The sequence below is a fragment of the Taeniopygia guttata genome, chromosome 5 (assembly GCF_048771995.1).
Source record: "Taeniopygia guttata chromosome 5, bTaeGut7.mat, whole genome shotgun sequence".
Classification (NCBI taxonomy): domain Eukaryota; kingdom Metazoa; phylum Chordata; class Aves; order Passeriformes; family Estrildidae; genus Taeniopygia; species Taeniopygia guttata.
Window position 1 is genome coordinate 20219309 of NC_133030.1, and position 15109 is coordinate 20234417.

The window sequence follows — 15109 nt, forward strand, 5'->3', positions numbered from 1 at the left end:
ACAACATCTTAGCAAAATACCTAGTTGAGAGATTCATCCCTTCAGACTTCACTAAGCCAGCAAGGTCCTCTCTCCTATTTGCAAAAGCCCACAAGTCTCCCCTCTGCATCCAGCTTAAGACCCCTGGAAGAAATACAATGTCTGCACATACAGGGTAGGATACCATAAGGAAAAGTGAGCATATTCAGAAATTTTTGGAAGTACTTTGTATTAGTGGTGAGGAGGAAAAGGCTGAAGAGGTAGGCTGCTCTCACTAAAAACCCTCTTAGCATGCTGGACACCAAGCAGGTGGAGGGAGATGTGAAGCCAGCTCTGAGCCTCACGCTGCTGCGTTGGTCATTTAAATGAGGCAGCTTAGCTGCAGCTCATAGCTGCAGTGCCCAGCACTGGTCAAGTGCGAGACCAGCTTAGTTTGACATTAAACCTCCTGCTCAGTGTGGTGGGTTAGCCTTGGCTAAGAGCCAAATGCCCTCCCAGGCTCTTACTTGTTCTCTCCTCTCAGCAGGATAAGGAAAAATTAGTAAAAACAGGAATGAGAAAGCTCGTGGGTTGAGATAAAGACAGGGAGATTGCTTATCAATTACTGTTGCAGGCAAAACAGGAAAAGCGGGCGAACCTTGATGAAAATTACTTATTGCAAAATAAAATAGATGCAGGTAAAGAGAAAAAAAACCACAAACATTAAAACATCACCTTTCCTCTCCCCTCTCCCAGGTTCAAATTCACTGCTTTTCTCAAGATCCTACCCCTCACCCCAAGCAGCACAGCGGTTAGGAGCTAGGTCATAGAATCATAGAATGATTTGGGTCAGAAGGGGACTTAAAGATCATCTAGTCCAACATCCTGCAATAAGAAGGGACATCTTCAACTAGACTAGGTTGCTCAGAGCTCCATCCAACCAGACCCTGACTGAATGTTTCCAGGAATGGGGCATCCACTGAATCTCTGGGCAACTTCTTCCAGTGTTTTAGCACCCTCATCACAAAAAAACTTTTTCCTTTTATCTAGTCTGCATCTATCTGCTTTTAGTTTAAAACCATTCATCCCTGTCCCGTTGGGGTAAGATAATCCTGTAATGATAATAGAAATAATAAAAAAATGATAATACTCCTGTAATCATAACATGCCCTAAGTAGTCTACTCCCATCCTCTTTATAAGCCCTTTAGGTATTGAAAGGCTGCAGCAAGGTCTGCCCAGAGCCTTCTCTTCTCCAGGCTGAACAGCCCAAAATGCCTCAGCCTGTCCTCACAGAAAAGGTGTCCCCAGATAATTTCTGTGTTCCTTCTCTGGACCCACTCCAACAGGTCCATTTCGCTCATGAACAGATGACTCCAGATCTGGATTCAGAACTCCAGGTGGGGTCTTGTAAGAGAAGCCAAAATCACCTCCTTCATCTGGCCACACTTCTTTTGATGCAGCCCAGGACAGGACTGCCTTCCTGGGCTGCAAGAGTACACTGCTGGGTCATATTCAGTTTTTCACCTGCCAAGTCCTTCTCAGCAATGTGGCTCTCAGCCCCTCCATCCCACACAGTCTGTACTGATACCAGGGGAACATCCATCAGCTCCTGTACGAGTCCTCCACAGGCTGCAAGTAGCTGCCCCTGTCTAGCCTGGAACATCTATACCTTCTTCTTCCCTGACACTGGTACTCCTGTTCCTTCTCACTTTTTTTCTCTCTCCTCCTCCTCTGCCTGTATGGTGTTTTCTTCCTTTCTCAAATCCATTTTAACAGAGACACCAACAACCCACCTGATGGGCTGACATGTGGCATGCAAGTGCTCCCTGATTATTTGTGGAGAGTAAATTAGATCATCTGAAATAAAGCAACCTAAAATAGCTAAAAGGTATTCTAAAATATTTCAAGACAGCAAGAATATTTTTCTTAACAAAAAAAAAATTATACATGTAAGTATATATATACACTTTGGGGTTTTATTAGTTTTGCTACTCTCTATAATTAGAATGTGGTAGATATACAGTGTTGACTGCCATTCAGGTTTGAAAATAAACAAAAAAAATTAGAACCATATTTTTCATTTCAGGAACACAACCTGCCAGATGACTACAGCTGTTCAATTGGCACAGACCAGATAACTGAAACACATGATCCCTGAGGCACACAGCATTGTTAAGCCCACACAAAACACTGTGGACAACTAAGGACCCAGCAATAAAAAGAGAAAGAAACAGCAGCAGCAGCAAACAAAATCCTGGCCGGGGGGCGGGGGGAAGCACCCAACAGCCAAAATGCTGTGTGCCGTCCTCATTGTTAGAAACTTCCAAAAAATAACTAACTCTCAGAATTATCTCTTTCTAAACATTTTTTAAAAATCTTTCATTTGAAAAAATGTTCCTATTCACCCTCCAGTTCTTTTCCCCATGGGAAACCTCCTCACAGCACAAACTGCAGTGAGACAGTGTTTATAGAAAGAAAACACCAGGCATAAAACCTAGGCCAGTGCTGAGGCTTCCACTGTGCCCCCAAAAGGGCATTCACCCCAGAAACCCCACTTCTCCTAAATGCAAGGATGCAGCTGTTCCAAAGACAAGCCATCACTCTATTCCAAAGAAGTAACATCTTAAGAAAATTCAAAGCAGCATCTTTTCAAGCTCACACCTTTGTTTGCTTAAATCCCCTATAATCCCATCCATGCTCAAAGGTGCCTATATGTCTACCACAGAGGTGGTCCAAAACTCACCAAATACAAACTTACAACAGAGCCACCTTTAATGGAAGGGCTACCTGGGGAAAGAGCCCAACACCAGCAAATTTATACTTTGTATGCTCTTCTACTGTCAGACATCATGAGGGAAATAACAAATGGCACATGCGGGACACTGTACTTAAATGCCTTTTCCTCTGCCTGCTCCTTATCTTGCTTTTCTCAGCACACAGAGTAATTCATCAGAGCGCAGTCCTGGGAGGTTTTGATTCCAACACTTCAGTTTACAGCAAAACCTCAGCAGTTTTGGCAAGTACTTGCACGTGTGGACAAGCAGACTGTATCAGGAAGAGCCTAAGCACTTAGCAAAGCCTGGCAGGGAATGCTCAGCACCCCCCTCCTGTAGAGAAGCCGAGCAATCAGGCTCAGGGTTCAGTGTAGGACTTGAGTATCCATGCTTCAAAATCCCTGTCTGGCTTGGAGCAACTCACTCCATCTCCCTAGTGCCTTAACTCCCCACTGTAAGCTGCAGACACTGATCTCCCTCGGTACCAGGCTGACGTGGCAGTGTCCTGGAGGCTGGACAACACTCACACAAGAGTTACAGGGGCCCTGTTAGTGCTAAGGAGACACAGATTCAGCAAACCCTTGGAGGAGAGAAAGAAAGAACTTAAGAAGATTAAAGAGCACAAAGTTTGACTAGAAGCCAGACTGAACCACACTCTTAAATCATTTAAGCACTTCTGAAAACTGTTCCTTGATTCAAAGGTTTAAGCATCGTTTGTCTCCCACTTTAAAGAATAAAGACCAGCAAAGAGCAATGGACCTGATACAATTCAGTGCTGCCAAGACATCTGCTGAATACATACTTCTCGTGCAAGGATGACAACAAGTAAACACCATTAGTACAAAAGGATGATGAGGTTACAACAGAGAACTATTTTAAGACTCCTACCTATCCCCCTTTTCCTCAGCATAATGTTAATAATTTACTGTAAAATGTTAAAATACCAAGCCCTGAAATATTCAGTCAATAAACATGACTTATGATCAGAATTTCATCTTGTGAAATAAATATAACCTATTACCCAGTTTACATTTGGCAGCTCAGGCCTATAACTCTGTGATGTTCAATTAACCAACAGCTTTGAATGGGCATTAGAACCTTAAATAATCCGTGGCATTGCACACAGAACACTGTTACTAATTTTCTTACCATGGTACACGCTTCCCAGAAAACAATAAAACAAACCAAAAACAAATAAAAAACCCCAACATCACAACATCATGAAGCTGATTTTCTGGGCAGCAATTTTTTGGTCAAAGATAAGAACACAAAAATGTGTCTACTGGTAGATCCTATCTATGACATCAGAACAAGAATCCAAAATACCTCACCTGTATTCACGAGACCAAAGGTTTTGGGTAACAAACTGCCTTTGAATTACTTAAACAGCATGAGCTATGGCAATGATTCTGAAGCAACACTGAATCCCTGCTCTCTGGGGTGTGTTCTAGGTCCTCTTGTAATCACAGGAGGCACAAGTCATTACAGCTCTTTTAGTTAGTGGATTTGGGTTTTTCCTTCACCTAAAATTGCTGGAGCCTGTTACGAAGCAGTGGAGTTCAAGCTCTGGGGCAGCCATGTGGACAGTCATGAACAGTCCCAGATCCTCAAAGCTGCTTGCTAACCCTGAAACCCCAGGCTTTCTTACACAGCCTTCAACAGAAGGAAGAGCCAGAACAGAAGGAAGCTGGATGGTATTATGAAGATCGGGCACACCAGGAATGGCTGCCCCCTGCAGCATCTTGAACTGCAGAAGGAGGCAGGGATAGAATAAACATGGCACTAATATCTCCATTCCACAGTTTTCGCGTGACCTTTGGAAGATCAGAGCAGACATCTCTCCCATCTGTGCTAGTTCCAGTGTGCCTTTTGTGTCTCCAGGACAGCCGGGTGGGACAAATGCAGAAGTCAAAACATCTGTCAGCCTGTGCCACTACAGACAAGAGTGGCTTTTTGCGTGAGAAACCACAGCACCACAGAAGCGTTGGCAGGAGGCCTAGAGCTGCCAGACTCTGTAGCTGCCTGTGTGAGAGGGACAGATCTGACAAGGGCAAACAGTTTCAGGACACAAGCTGCAAACACACTAATAGGCTTAGGGACAAAAAACCAGTCGCCCAGGAATTGCACTGAGCAATAGGGGGACAGCTCTGAAAGGGGAAGATGAAGCTGCGGCAAGATGAAAGGGAGCAGGAGAGCTGGAGCTATGCAGAACAAGACTGGCAGCGTATCTGGGATTTAAAATTAGCCTTATGCTGATCTAACCAGCCTTGACTGCATTTCAGCTCTCACACAAACACCCTGATGCACTTGGCCAAGGACAACCCCTGCTGAGGGCATGTAAATCGCCCAGCAGCACGTCCCCCACCTTCTCCTCCTGCCTGTCATCAGTCCCGGCACACAGCAGCTCCTGCTGGAGCAGATTCCCAGAAGCAAAAGTGACCAGGGACAAGGCTGGTGAGGAGGAGAGGGCTGGCCCAGTGTCTGCTTCATACTCCTTTCTCCAGGGTACACTCTTACTCTTGAACAATAGGAAAATCCCTTGCATACCCTTCTCCCTTCCTCTGCTAGCCAAGACCATAAACCAGCCTTGTCTGAGTGGCACAAGCGCCACCCAGGCCACAGCAATCCGAGTCCACATCAGTTCTTGCATTGCTGGTAAACAATAAAATGAATGAAAATATTATTCTGCATATGCAACAAATAAAAACACTGAGATAGCAATTTTCAGGCAGCAATGCCTCCTCTTCCCCACTTCTTTTCCCTAGCCCTATTCCTGTTGTACTTTCATGTGCTTATCCCTACAAACAAAAGATGCAGGCCAAGCTAATGAAAGGTCTGAGCTGTGGTATGTGGGTGTATAAATGAGCCAGCATGGCCCCTCTGTGCATGAAGTAATTGCAGGAAACACATTTCCAGACCTGTCAGGAGTCATTTGTTGTAAAAGGAATAAAAGATAGCTGACTTATTTTCCCTCTTCAAGCAAGTAAAAAATAAAAAGAAAAAATAGAAAGAAAACAAAATGTACTAATAACTAAAAGGTAAGGAAATATTTCTGATGTGTTCTCTCCTTCCTATCATTATTAGTGTTATGAATGTGCTGGGACATCCCAGTTGCTTGTACAACCTGGTGCTGTACAACAGAGGGCTCGATGCATTTTCCTCCTGGCAGTATGACAGGAATAAATAAGAGAGAAAAGAAACATTCAGGGGAATAGAGAGACCTGCCCGAGGTGACACAACAGATCTGCAGTGGAGTCAGAAATCCTGGCCACAGGAAATACAGATTTCCTATATATACCCCAGTGCTGCTCTGATTTCCTACAGTACCTCCAGAGCTGCCTGAGCTCCTGATAACACTGCAGGAGCTGACAGAGCAAATATCCGAGCTGTGGTGAGGAACACAGATGCCCTCTGTATCATTATGAGGTTCAGGTATGTTTCCCAATTCACCTGTAAAACCAAATGACTTGGCAGGCTCAACTATCATTTACAGGAGTCATGCACTCTATTCCTCAGTGCCCAGCCCCCAGCTGGAGGTAACTCCATTCAACATCACTCTCATCCAGCCAGTTTTTTACCCAGTTAACAGCCTATTAATCCATAACTGTTCTTAAGAGGCAGTGAGCATCTCTGATCCTGCTGGAAAGCGCTGTGATTGTTCAGTTTATCCTCTGCTATTCCAAGGCTACCAGAATGATCCTTGATCCTACCATAATTCCCAAGTCCAACACTCGTGTTCTGCACCCTCTGCATGTGGTCAGAGCACACATGTCAGGGCTAAGGAAGGAGCTGTCAGCACACCAGCTATGCTTTGGCTCAGACAGAAATACTTCTTGACTTTCAGCTCTAAGGGCTCAGGTCAGCATCTGCTCCAGCAACAAAGCAGGGGCACCCACGATGATGGTTTGATACAAGCTCATGAAATCGAGTTGGAGATGCAAACGAATTCCCCCATTGTGGCTCCTCGTTCTTCTTCAGAGGGTGAGCTGAACACACACTTGTAAGCCTCTGGATAATATGCAGACATTCAGAGATACACAACTAGCACAGGTAATGCAGATTTGTTCCTTTTAGTCCAGAGTTTCTTGGTTCATTCCCCAGGGATGACCCTAATCAGGGTCATATTCTTTTTTTAGGAAGAAACAGAATTTTAAAAATCCCATCTTTAAGATAAACTACTTAGCAGAGCTGTGCAAAGAAGTAGTCAACTGAAAGGTAATTTGTATTCTGAATTCATTTCATAAGGGCAAAGGATTCTTTTGAAAGGATTCCTTGAAATATTAGGTTGGAATTCTTATTGGCTCTCTAAAAGATCACAATCAATCACAGCACTTTTCAGATCCAGGCTTAAAGCAAGCCAGAAGTAGGGTAGCCCCAGGATAAAATCACAAAATCAGACAGTAACGATCTGAAGAAATGCCTGCTCCCCACATCCTGGGTTACTCAGGACCACCTACAATTACATCCCTATGTACTGGGGATGCTGGGGGATTCACTCTCAGCACTGGTGTATGGATAAACTGCCATTTGAAGCCCCTAATCTTTAATCCCCATGACCAGCATGTCCTCCTGCTCCCTTGTAATTCATCACTGATGCTGGCAGTTGTTTTCTGAGGTGCATCTAGAAAGGCAGGATTAACCAGAATAGTAAACTGTATATCCTCCACATATGAAGGGACAAGAAAATAAATTGTGTTTCAGGAAATCCCCTTGGCTTTTTACCAACACTAGTACTTAATGCTGGGGAGCCACTCAGCAGCTTTCTGTTGCCTTGCTGGGATTTTCTACAGGTTGCAAGGGCCTGATTTATAAAAGCCTCCATGCCTAACTTAAATAAAGCATACAGCATAAGCAACTTGGGAGCAGGCAGATATATTTACTGTCTCAGATAAAAGCTTTTACCTTTAGATGCCTTTCAATACCTTTATCAGCCCACATCCACAAAGCCAAGTAGTACTACTTTCTTCACCTCACTTCTGACAACCTGAGGTATTGAGAGGATATTTGAATTATTCAAGGCCATGTGGGAAAACCTGTGGCAATGTAAAAATACTGGATTGGTGTTCTTGCATCACCAGCCCTACAATTATTCTCCCGAGGCTGTTTAGTTGTAGAATCATTAAGATTGGAAAAGGCCTCTAAGCTCAGCAAGTCCAACCATTAACCTGCCACCACTGTCCACCTTTAAACCAATATCCCAAATGCCACTTCTACATGTTTTTCAAACACTTCCATTGAGAACACATTTTTGAATATTGTCTATTTAGTAACTTTCACAAAGGGGCTGCCAGGTAGTAAAGCTCCACTGTAAGAAAGAGGATCTATTGAAAGTGCAGCAGAAGCAAAGGACTTCCACCCAAGTGATAAATTTCCAGTGATGCTGTGCACACTCCAATAGGAAGTCCTCAAAGGAGGTTTCTTCAGGATTCCCACTGCTGCCCAAGAGCCTAACCCTGACCCACCAGCAGGAACAAACAATACAGGTTTCAGTTCCTTCTCCTCCACCCACACACACATTCATCCAGTCTCTCTTACACAGCTGTATTTACTTACTTTTAAGAGTAATAATAATAATAATAGTAGCAGAAACAAAAACATAGCCAGAGCTCTTCAACAATCTTCACAAAGCATGGAGTTATGCAACCCTACCTAGGTCATGGCAAAACAGAATCTGAAATCAGTCAATACCAGATTTTCTCTGTCAGATATTTAAACCCTATGATGCTGTCCCTCTTTTTATATTTGCTTCATATTTGTGATACAGGGGGGAAAGTGAAAGAAAGAGGAATAAGGCTTTCAAGGACTTGTTTCTGAATTCTTTCAGGGTAAAATTTTGATTATAAGAATAAAGACCATAACCAAGACTATGTAGTCTTCACCCACCTCTTACTCTTTCCCCTCCTTTTTTAACCTGCTGATTGCACACTAAGAGAAATTACTGGTTTTACTTTATTAGATCAGTACCTGGAGGGCTTGGACAAGATCACACAGGAAGGGCACAACATTTAATACATCACTAGGAGAGGAGACAAGACGAATGCAAGGTTCTGTGTTCCTCAGTAGCCCTCCTATCTTAAGGCTTATACTGCCTCTCTAAAACTCTTCTTTCTTGTACTACATAATTTTCTACTTCCTTAAGGCAGGGATTTTTTTTTCCAGGCTATAATACATACTTTCCCATTATTTTCTTCTCTGAGATCAAACCTGTCCTCTTCTGCCACCATTCTCCAGTATTTCTCAGTTGTCCTCCTCACTCTCATCCCAGACATTTCTTTATCTCCTGCCCCTTCTGCTCAACTTTGATCCTGTGCTGCTCTGTGCACTCCAAATGATTTCAGAAAGCTTGCCAGTACTCTACCCTCTTGAGGCTGTTTCTTCTGTGAAATACTCTTTTCTCAATCTGATTTGCAAAACAGCTGACCTACCACTACTCCAGTAGGTTTCCAGAGGAGCTACAGGGTGTTCAGTGCTCCAGGAAAAAACAGCTTCATTTGTATAACTACATAAGCAAAGGTAGAGTCCTGCTTAATAGCCACTGTGTGGTTCATTGCTGTCTGCATGCTCAGCTGGGAGCCAGAGCTCCCATTCAGATCCTGCCTTTGTCTCTGACTGATTCTGGGTAAGCACCTGAACTTTTCTTCTTTTATTCCATCTGTAGAGCTGAAGGTGATTGCACCCCCATCACAGAACCGCTGCAGATTTAACTCATCTGTGTTCACAGTGCTCTGAGTTCCTCAGATCAAAGCTGCTGGAAAGCACACGGTGCCACAGTTATGGGAGATGTGCTTTTGCATGATCACAAGCTGAAAAGCAATCAACCATTGACGACAATGGTGCTTTCCTGACACTCCTGTCCTTTAACATTTTCTACTTTGAACACAGTCATGTTCACATTTCATTTCTAGCCTCTGCTTTCCTCTCTTGCTCTTTGAAGCAAGCCTCTAGGCACAGCCTTTTCTGATTAGAGCAAAAAGAGAGACCTCACTCACTATGACCTACTATCCCACACAGCCTTTGCCAGGAATCCAATCTTCCAAGGAAACACTGGAAAGCACTGCTTGTGCCACTACTTTCAGGGAAATAAGCAACAAGCTCCAATAGCCACAGGGAAGACGGCCACACAAATTAAATTACAGTTCCCACCACACACATTAAAAAGAAGAACATTCCTGAAAAACCTTATGCCTGAGCCAAATTCTCTGCCTGCAGGAAGATTCTACGAGGCAGTAAGAAGTCTGAAGTTACTGTTATGTAGAATTACCTGCATTCCAGCTCTAGTATTGCAGCGATTCCTACACAGCTGCTTCTTTCACACACACAAACCAAGACACAAACCAGGCTTGCCCACTGGAGGAGGAGTCCATGTGCAGGTACCACACATTTCTGGCTGGAAAGTGACACTTTGTATTTTCTACCTTATTCTTGTACTCACTACCTCCAGTCAAGTTGAACACACTAGCTCAAATATAAGCTCATGCAGTAAGAGACAATTCCCATACCTGGAAACTTGTGAAAATCCCTCTAGTTTCTGTGAGGTAAAGCCCAGGCATGCAGGGGAGTGACAGGGAAGTTTTTTCTTTCCTTGCCTGTGAATGAAGGACAGCCTGCAGTGCCCAGTGCTACCTGACCAGCCCAGTAATCCGGCTAACAACCACTGTGTGTGCGCAGACCCTAAACACAGCAGGGTAAGTAAACAGAAGGTAAAAGCAGGAGCTGAAACATTGACAGTGGATGGTAAGAAAACTGAAAAAGGATAAAACACAAAGAGGCACAGAGCAAAGACTATCCTTGAGAAAGGATACTTGAAGGAAAAATAGCCAAAATCCTCCTCACCTCAGCCACATGATACCTTAAATGTTTGTCAGCATTCTGGCTGTTGGATTGAAATAAAAAATATATCATGGGCTTCTTCCCAGCTGCCTCCTTTTGGTAAAGTTTATCTGGGCTAGTTTCTGTGCCTTTCTCCTTTCCTGCTGTTTGTAACAGCAGACAATGATGAGCTGAACCCCCTCTTTGAATCAGGTAAGGCTTCATTTCTGCATCACCTAAGGTCACTTGTATCTGCTCAGTCCTGTATCTCAAGGGTTTCAATTAATCATTGCCAGCTCAGCCAGAGACTGGGATCATCCATTTGCAATGGCTCTGAGTCTCGTTTGGAATCTCAATGTGGGCTAATGCTTGCCAGACTTTCTCCTGGTGTATGTGCATAGAGGACTAGAGAGATACCCACATCCTGTGATCACTGCCCATGCACCTCCAGCAAGACAAACATTTTGCTTCCCAACCTTCATGGAGAAGCAAACGCCTCTCTGCTGTGCATTAAACTGTGCTATACAGGAAAGAGGCTGGGTATTGGAGGACTGATTATACTGATTTTCAACAGCAAAATGCTCAGTTGTGCCTTATGCTGAGAGCATGTGATGGATCTGCATGTGCTGAATGATTTGTTTCAAATTTGTGCTCAGACAGACACTGGCTATAAGGTCCTACGCTGGTTAAGTCAGAAATAATGAGCTTCAAAGCAGAAATTCTAGTGCCTAAAACACCCACATTTGAGCATACAAATCCCTCCCTCGGATTTTTTTTTAGAATTGGAACAGATCCATTCCTCTCTTTGGGGCAAATTCTTAAGGACTCAATCAGCCAAGATAGAAAATGTTGCTCAAAGCCATGAGATTACAACCTATGTTCATTCTTGGCAGATTTCCCTTGAACCATGTTGTTCTACTCAATTCCCAGTGCTCCAGATTTCAAAACCTGTTCAGCTGTTGTCACGCACTGTCCAGACACATAAGGCAGCAGGAAACAATTCCACATATTTCAACACTTGCTGTTGAAGAATTAATATAAACTTAGTTGATTAGCATGAGGAGGAGGGACAGAGAAGGAAAAAGGGAAGAGGAAGAAAAAGAGTGCAGAAAGTAACAGCATGACAAGCCTAACATTTCTTTCTGTGTTTTTTTTTTTCTACTGAATGGGTTTCTAAGCATTTGTAGATATTGAAAACACAAGTGAACACAAAATAATGCTATCCAGAAAGAAATCTGGTGATGCATGACACATTGATTTCCTACTAAAGATTGTCATCATACCACAGTCACCCAAGGAGCAAGAAAATTGCCTCTAAGAAGCAACTCAGTAAATACCAGGGCAGTACCATCCACTCATCAGCCACCCCACTTAGATGGAGAGAAAAACCATGCTTGAGGAAGAGTCAGGATTATTATCCAAATGAAAAAAAGAAATTAAAACCTAATGCTGATAGCAAATATCGCTGCGTGAGGTACAGGAATCCTTTTGAAACGCAAAGACAATCTGACACATCTGCAGTGACTTTCTGAAAACAAAAAGAGAAGAAAATATATTGGAAGAATGCATTGTCCTATGTCATAAGGAAAGGATAATGTTGAGAAAGTCACTTGATAAAAATTGGCTGAGGCTGCCTCAATTCTCAGCTGAGCAGCAGACCAGGAGTGCAAACCTGAATTTGACACTCCTCTGACAGTGCTGGCCTACATCCTTATCATGCCCTGCTGCTGTGCAGTGCACCACACTTCTCCTGATGACTTTTTTTTTTCCCTCCTCAGGAAGTATCTTAACAAAGGAAAAATTAAAGGACCATTGGAGAAACTGTCAACAAAGAATCCTGACTACATCCCTGGTGCTGCAGCACTACCAACACTTACACTGGTTACTCATTTAGGCTTTATTTTCCAGGATTTTAGTTCACTGCTTTTTGAAAATGGTGACTTAAAATCACTCCACCTCTTCTTCCAGCCCACAGATATGTCTGCCCTCAGCCAGCCCACACCTCCCAGGGGGTGCTGGGTCAGCTCTTCACAAAGCAAGGTACAAATGGAATCAAGGAACTGAGGAAGCTTAAAAAAAATTAAAACCACCAAAAAACACCAACCTTCCTACTACCTGCCGCTGCCCCACTGCAAATGTATTTTCTCTAAAAAAGTGAGCCAGCTGGAGCCCTGAGAAAGGTGGTAGCATGTGCAGTTGCACAGAACAACAGATAGAGATGCTGCTATGCCTTACGGGTGCAAGGTAGAGCAGCAGTAGCTAAAACAGGTATTGCTGTCAAAAAAACTGTATAACAGAACCATAGTCATAATAAAGAAGTGGTTTACACTCATTTTCCAAAGGATTTGATGACTAAACAAGTGGCAAGACCAGGTACAAAGACTACTTGTCCTCCTTTGTCATTGATGATTGATGATAATGTTAAAGTTAATGGTACTTTATGCACCCATCAAAATATTATCCCCCCCGGGGGGGTACAATGTGGCAAAGACAAATGAGGAAATGAACTCTAGTACTATATATTTGCTCCTCAAGTCTCCTGATTTATACTACACAGGAGGGATGCCTTGCACTGAGCTGATGTGTGGCAGAGCCATACATCTGCTCAATTATTTCAAACAGTTCAAAGACAGCTGCCTGCTTCATCAAAAGCACCCACGTGTGCACTAACAGTGTGAAAGGCCACAAATACATAAAACAAAAATGCATGAAAAATATCTGTTAATGGTACCACATCAGTTTAGTAACAGATTATTTTGTGCACATAGTAGTCTGGGGAATGCAAGATTATTAGGATTTAAAATTACTGGTCATGTTTTTCACTAATGATTAGCAATTAGAAATTTCAGAGTTTTTACAGAAACGTAAAGGAGCCACTCATGAAAAATTTCATAAGTCTTTCCCCAATTGTATTAGCATCAATTGAGATTTAAAGGGGAGAAAGAGATGAAGTACATGCACAGTTGTCCACTGCTTGGAAGGCACTGATTAGCTGGCTCTTCCCAACATTAACCTTGGTCACCTTCCTGCCCCAGTGTATTTGAGGAGCTACATGGACTCAGGCAGCCTACTGCCATTAATTATCTCCAAAACTACTCTCACTATACAGAAAGGCATGCAACACCTATCCTTATCTCGTTATCCTATCTCCTACTTCCAGGAGCTAAGTTAGTCTAACTGGGGTCAGCAGCAAAACCAGCTACTAAAGCACACGGGTAGGTGTACAAGAACCATGGTCAAAGCTCCTAGGGAAACTCAAATCTTTATGTTCAGTAGTTTCTTCACCTTATTCAAGTGCAGGTTAACTTTTTTTGAACTATAGCAACTATGAAAAAGAACAACACAAAAAAGGAGAATGAAAGATCTATAAGAGGTGCCTAAAGACAATGAAAATTTCAGTCTCTGTGAACTATTCAAATACATCCAGTTCTCATTACGCAGCATCCAGGAGGGCCCATTTATCTTGCATTAGGTTTTTATGGCATGCTTTTGCCTTGGGCAGGACTTTTGAGCTGTGACTATCTGAGTGGGAAATATTTAAATTTGAAGAAGATAGTGACTATAAATGTGTCGATTAAGTACTTTACAAACATTATTGCAAAAAGTAAGGCAATTCAGAAGATGCCTCTTAACTAGTACAGAAAGTAGAAGCTAGGCAAGTCCACTCCACTGTATTAAAGCTTTGGTATAGGAGGCAGAGGAGCATCCTTCCATACAACACAGTGTATGAAGTGTAAAATATGAATTCCAGCTTGCCTACCTACAAGTTAACCCATTCTCCTTACTGGAGTTGTCCAGGGACATATCAAACATAGAAAGGGTCATATGTGCTCTAGTGTGTGCAAGATTAAATTTCACAAAATATAATGTATTAATAAAATTTGTGTTGATTTTGAACGCATAAGAGAGTTTTTTGCTATGGTCCAAAGCTGAGAATATCAGCTCTTTTGGGGCATCTCAAAGTTAAGCCTTTGAAATTTCCAAGCTCACATTCATATTTTCCAGGTGCAGTACACAAAAGGCACTTTTTGCAAAGGGATGGGACTGATACACAATTAGCAGATATCTCATTGACAGTGGTAATAACTGAAATCACTCTTCAGGAAATAAGTGTTCCATGAAAGAGGATACATAGCCACAGAAGAACAGGTACATGTCCTCACTATTTTTGTTATCAAGAGCCACATGTTAAATCTGTCATACAAGCCCTAAACCTTCAAACTGGTTCCAAGTCAAGAATTAAAAGCAGCACTTGTTGTCCTTAACTTCAGTTGTACTGATGATGATAAAACTGTGCATCAGTGCTAGAAATGGTCCCTGTTAAATGTCCCAGTTCATGCCAGAGGGGCAGTGCATGCTTTTTCTCTCTAATCCCAGGAGACAGCAGGCTAGTAAATCTTTCTATCCAGTAGGATATAAAGACAAAGAATACCAGAAGGCACCACAGGAAATACAGGGAGTACAGGAACACATGGGAAAGGTCCAGATGTGTTGGTCTTGTGTGTGTGACAAAGCTGTGGCTGCTGCAGCAGAGCGTGCTGAGAACTTGTCACAGCCAAAAGGCACT

The 15109-nt window shown here is 42.9% G+C and overlaps 1 protein-coding gene across 3 annotated transcripts in view; it reads right to left on the reverse strand.

Moving 5' to 3' along the window:
• The window catches only part of TSPAN4 (tetraspanin 4), a 417482-nt gene that overhangs the window by 292266 nt on the left and 110107 nt on the right, over positions 1 to 15109 (reverse strand). The gene's annotated exons all lie outside the window — the stretch shown is intronic.